The following is a 5,803-nucleotide window of genomic DNA, read 5'->3' as shown; positions in this document are numbered from 1 at the left end:
TGTTAAGTCGGATATAATCTTCCTATATAATAAAGGAAGAGTATCCGATCCTAGGTGTCAACTTTTCAAGCCTCCCCCTTAATCCGATCCTAGGTGTCAACTTTTCAACCCTCCCTCCTTAATCCAATCCTAGGTGTAATTTTCCTATATTTTTTATTTTTAATTAAACTTTAATTAAGTCAAAGTGGTATGTTGAACCAGAGTCAGAGTGCACAGAACCAACAAAAAAAAAGTTGAACGTGAAAGAGGTAATCAGACCCCCGTACCATCTCTCTTCCCTTCTTCTTTCCCTCTGCTCCTTCTGATCATGCTCTCCTTTCCTGCTTTTGAATTTTGAAATAGAGGTTTTGAATTTGAAAGCCTCTCTCTCTGTGTTCCATATTCTTTCATCTTTCACGCCTCTCTCCTCCCTCTCTATCCTTTTCTTTCTCTCTTGTATTGATCACCAATTTAGAAAAAAGTCTACTAACGTTCCATTTCAAAATTAGGAGAAAGTTTTAAGCATAGGGGGTACCCTAATTTCATTGCAAAGTTCAAATACACTTAAATTCTTTGACATACGTTCTCTCTCTTACTCTCACTCTCAATTTCGATTTCAAAGTTCTTTATGTTTTCTCTCCCAAATTCCGGCAACGGCTGCAATGTTTTCTGGACGGATCAGGTGGAACCGGTATCCATGGTCCTCATGTTTGATGAGCACGCGTTGAACAAATCCAGCGAAAAGATTAGATCCGATAGTTAGAATGATGGCGGCGGTTAGGGTTTCTTCAAGCTATTGATAGCGGCTGTTGTTGTTGCAATTTGGAGAAGAATCAACCACGAATCCAGGTTAAAAATAACTTTACAATTTGCTATAATAATTTTGGTATTTATCAGTTTTAAAAATGTATATTGATTTTTTTTGTATGTATTCTAATGCAGAAGAACCCTAACCACAACAAATCTAGCTAAATCCATTTACCTGCAGCAAGTATCAGATTTTGATTTGTTCACACTTTATGATATTGATTCTGGCTTTCAAAATGTGACAAGGTTAACCTGCTCTCAGAATTGTCATTGGTACGGTGAGCGTTGTCTTTTTTAATATTCAGTTTTTTTTTTTAAGTTCAAATCACGTTTTTTAATATATATTTAATGAACTTATGTAAGGAAAAGGGGAGGTTATTGTGATTGCACCTCATGTTGCTGGTCATCTTTTGGGAGGTACGTTTTACATGCCGATGTCGTTTTACCATTCTTATGTTCCCCTTTGTCGCTAATGTACCTCCCCTTTGCTCGCCTATTTTCGTGCCTTTGTCTCGAGCATGTTCTTATAATTAATAAAAGGTGAATATTATTAAGATCCTCACTTTTTAATTAAAATAAGCTTATGCGATATTTATTTTACTTTATAATAAGTGTAAGTAACATTTAACATAAAAAGCTAATTGTTTGAGTTGTGCCTGATAATATAATTTTTCTGTTTGATTTTAACTGGGATTAGTTTAATAACTGTGTGATTGTTACATGTTCCATCACCATGCAGACCTTCAACATTGCTCAATCTACAAAGCTTGGGAGAATGGCAGCAGTTTGTTATGTACTCTTAAGCTATGAAAGGACTATAACTACATTATGTTACAAAATAAGTGTGCATTATCAAAGATGTAATTAATGTTGAATCTTTTAAGTAACATTCATAAATTATTAGAACAGGACTGAGGCGGTTTTCAACCCTCCAATCCGTTCGTTCCCACTGATATTTTTTTGTCTACGGGTTGGCGGGAAAATGGGCGGGTCAGAACGGGTTGACTAAGTGAATGAAAGTGTAACTTTTAATGGGTCATTCCATTTGAAACTTCATACTTATATATGCTTTTGTTTGAAACAAATTGATAGAAAATTTATGCTGAATTTTTCTGCCATTGAGATTTTCAACGAAAAACCTTATTGCAGATGGTACTCCACGTCTCCATTTAGACTATTGGATGATCATGAGGTGAGTATTATCTTATTAATCACAACTGATCAATTAATTAAACAAAAAATTAAACTTAATCCAGTTTTTTTGTTGTCATTAGAAAAATACAGTTGTAGACAAGGTTTGTGACATATTTGGTTTTAAAGCTTAGTGTTAAGTTAATATATGTCTTGGTGTGAGCTTAATGACCAATAACAACAGCCATGATTGTTTCTACAGGTAGCCAAATGAGCAAGATTGTATAGAGCTAAGAGGATCATAGGTGTTGATGTGAACCAGGACAAGTAGGGAACTGGTAATTTTTAATTTGGATCTTTATAATAATATGGTAACTATCCATTAATAAGGGTCACATGTGGAGTTACATTTTGTGAATTTATTGTTTGTTGAACGTTTTTTTTCCTGTATGGCATTGTGTCGTTCATTTATTTATACCGAGAAAGAAAGACATGAGATCAAAATTTGAAAAGATCATGGAATTGGACGGTGGCTAACATTCAATCTACTGTGTGCGAATCAAGGGCGGATCCAACCAACATTTGTGGGTTCCTAGGAACCTAGTGCGTTTGAAAAAAAAAATGGAAAAGATTAGTGAGAACCTTATAGAATTTAGAAAAAAATAGAAGAGAAACCCATTAGAATAAAATCCTGAATCCGCCATTGGTCAGTGCGAATCTTGTCCAAAAACTATTGTTGGGTAGACATTCGTTATGTTTCTTCTTTATTTTACTGATTTTTATGATGGTTTCTTCAATATTTTAATAGTATTACGTTTAAATAATATCCGATTAATTATTATTTTTTTATAACATGGTTCTTCAAAGTAGGACACAAGAGCTGCGATGGCAACCAAGAGATTAAACGACTGTTTTTTACCAGAAGATGTGAGTCATGTTAAAATTACCAGCCTCTTTTTGTTTTTTTTTCCTATCAACATGATTTTTGTCGCCTATCTTCGTTTGAAGTTTATTTAGTCTTCTAAGGGGGTATTTAGTTTGAGGGTTTGAATTTGAAGGTACGGATTTGATAGCTTTGAGTATGCTTGGTTTTTAAAAGCGCGCCTGAGGCGCGCCTAGGCGTGAGGCGACCTCAGGATGGTCATCGCTTTTACTTACGGAACTCCCTTCAACCATACAATCCGTCTTGGCCTTTTTCTCAATTGTGGTCTTCTCTATTTTAATCCATCTTGGGTTTTTTTGTTCATCTAAGTAAAAGCGTTTGTAGCCTAGATCATGGTGTATTTTCTAGATGATACACTTCATTATAAAGACTGTTCCGTTAGAAAAGATGAGGTAAACATTTGTGGGAGCAATTTCGTTCTTTCAAGAATGATTCCAGAAGTGAAGAGTTCTACTGTTTGCCCTTTAATCTCAATAGATATTTCTCATCCGTCCGTTTGATATGACGGGGTTCCTTTTGGTCACATATGATGTATCTAGAATTTGTAATCATGTCATAGAGGTTTGGTCACCGAGGAGATTCTTTTAGATTTATTAATTATATCATTTTCCATCTTCACATATTCAAAATTATAGGTTTGTGAACTATGCTTGTAGGTTTATTAATTATATCATTTTCCATCTTCACATATTCAAAATTATAGGTTTGTGAACTATGCTTGTAATTTTGATCTTTTTTCTTATGTAATTTTATTTATATTTCGGTTATTTGTAGATTATAAATTATAATTTATATTGTTTAACCCAGTGGCGAAGCTTGACGTTTTCGATCGGGGGGGGGGGGGGGGCGAAAACGTATATACCCAAAAAAATTTATACGAAAACTACATATATAACACTACTGAGCAAAAACGGTGGTTTGAAACCACTGTTGGGTTCAGTAATTTAAGATTCTTTTAATGATCATGTTAACGAATATGATCAACTTTGTTCTTTCTCTTATATTTGATAACTATTTTTAATTTTGAAGACGTTCTTAATGTTTAATTAATATACCTTAGTCATCACGCATTATTCTTTTTTTTTTAAATATATACACAATTGTGTTTCATAAAATTTAAATTTCTGAACCCGTGAATACTATTAATATTTTATATTTTAAAAAAGTATAAATTTTTAATAAGTAATACAATAAAACTACCCGGGAAGCAGTCCCGGGTGATAATCCGTGAAGATCACGGGTATATAACCTAGTAAGATAAATAAATCAATATCTGTAGCGAGTCAGAATGATATTTAGCATGATAAAGTGCTAATCTTAGTGGCGGGACTTGAACGAAACTAGATATGTGCTGGACTCTTAAAAATCTATTATCCTATATCTTAAAGGAGAAAGTCGGTGCCACCGACCACCCCAAAATTTTTTAACCTATGGCATAAAACACTAACAGTAACCGTCTCCACTCCTATGAACAATATTATGAGCCACCACCATACAAAACCACATGTCACCTATTCAAACCATCATCATTATATTAGAGTGGGACTTAGCTTTTAAGGGATGGGAGGTGCACCCGCCCCTCTCCCCCAATGTTTCGGTTAGAAATGTAACATTTCTGATTTTTCAAATTTGATTTCATGTAGTTAATGCAACACATAATGCTTGGATCAAATCGCAATGGTTATGTAGGTTACATTAAGTTCAATCGGATACGTTGAAACACGCGTTTTCGTGTGGTTAATGCGACACATAATGCTTGGACTAATCCATTCAATATTTACGATGTACCCGCACCGCAACGCGCGCAGGCATCATTACTTGTTGTTATTATTTTGTTGTAACATTTTAGATATTACTTTTAATGTTTTATAATAATAAATAAAAGTTATTAGATTCTATCTAGGAAAAATTACGAAAATGGCCGTTGACCATTATTACTTTCAAAAAAGCCACCTTATGCGTTCTTGAAGCCAGAGGCGGACCCAGGATTTTTTTTCAATGGGGTCCAATTTTTTCGGTGTTAAAAGTTAAAATTTTCGGGTCTTTGTCGTTTGGGTCAGTCTGGATGAGACATGAAACTTTATTTTCAATGATTTTTGCATAATTTGGCCTATAATTCAAGTTTTAAGATGATAAGTAACTATACAAATAACAAAATTCAATTTACAAAACTTCTAACACATGACTGTAAGTTACAGGCTTAATAGAAGTAAAAAAAAATCTTAGCAAATCCTAAACACTAGATTCAATTTATAGAAGTAAAAAAAAAAAAAAAATCTGTAGATATATACAAAGATTCATAGCAAAATTTGCAAACCATAAACAACTAGATATATAACAAAATTGAACTTACCAGTGGAGGCGGATAGCCGAAGGAGAAGGCCGGAGGCCAGAGGCGGAGGGAGGCGAAGGGAGGCCGGCGCCGGAGGCGGAGGAGAAGGAGGCCGGAAGCAGAGAAGGTGAGGGTTTCTTGATTATGGTGTGGAGAGAAAACATAGAGTCGCTCCTGTGCGTGTGTGATCTGATTATATTGAAAGGGTATTAAAATACCCAGAATTTATAAAAAAAAATTAAAAAAACAAAAAAAATGGAACTAATAGGTTTTGAACCGGGGATCTTTTGGGTGTAAACAAAGGGTTTTACCACTGCACCAGACTCACTCTCATTGTTATGGGGTCCAACTAAATTATTTTATGGGGTCCAAAGAAAATTTTATATACCACTTCTACTACATTTTTAAAAATGATTGGGGTCCGGGGACCCCGTTCCGCTTAACGTGGGTCCGCCCCTGCTTGAAGCGACCTCTCAAACACCTGAACCATCCATATGTAGATATCTCAAACACCCAATAAAAAAAGGACACGTGACATTTCAAATGTTGCAGGTAGGTCCAGCCACATCTCATGCACTTCCAGACCCATCTCATGCCATTTCAGATGCATT

General features: G+C 34.9%; 1 long non-coding RNA gene across 6 annotated transcripts; it reads left to right on the top strand.

The window, feature by feature from the left end:
* Positions 1 to 218: 218 nt before the first annotated feature.
* Positions 219 to 3,511, top strand: LOC110917030. Of its 6 annotated transcripts, none has more exons than XR_004884582.1 (7): positions 219 to 828; positions 922 to 1,059; positions 1,150 to 1,203; positions 1,526 to 1,646; positions 1,936 to 1,978; positions 2,180 to 2,255; positions 2,788 to 3,511. It is a non-coding gene; the product is annotated as an uncharacterized LOC110917030 (long non-coding RNA). The 6 variants fall into 6 exon arrangements; XR_002580249.2 differs by having other exon boundaries at positions 1,526 to 1,978; positions 2,788 to 2,844; positions 2,976 to 3,511; XR_002580248.2 differs by having other exon boundaries at positions 1,526 to 1,978.
* Positions 3,512 to 5,803: the final 2,292 nt, after the last annotated feature.

The sequence above is a fragment of the Helianthus annuus genome, chromosome 16 (genome assembly GCF_002127325.2).
Source record: "Helianthus annuus cultivar XRQ/B chromosome 16, HanXRQr2.0-SUNRISE, whole genome shotgun sequence".
Classification (NCBI taxonomy): domain Eukaryota; kingdom Viridiplantae; phylum Streptophyta; class Magnoliopsida; order Asterales; family Asteraceae; genus Helianthus; species Helianthus annuus.
Note: the sequence above shows the minus strand (reverse complement) of the source record. Positions and strands in the feature narration are given on the sequence as shown.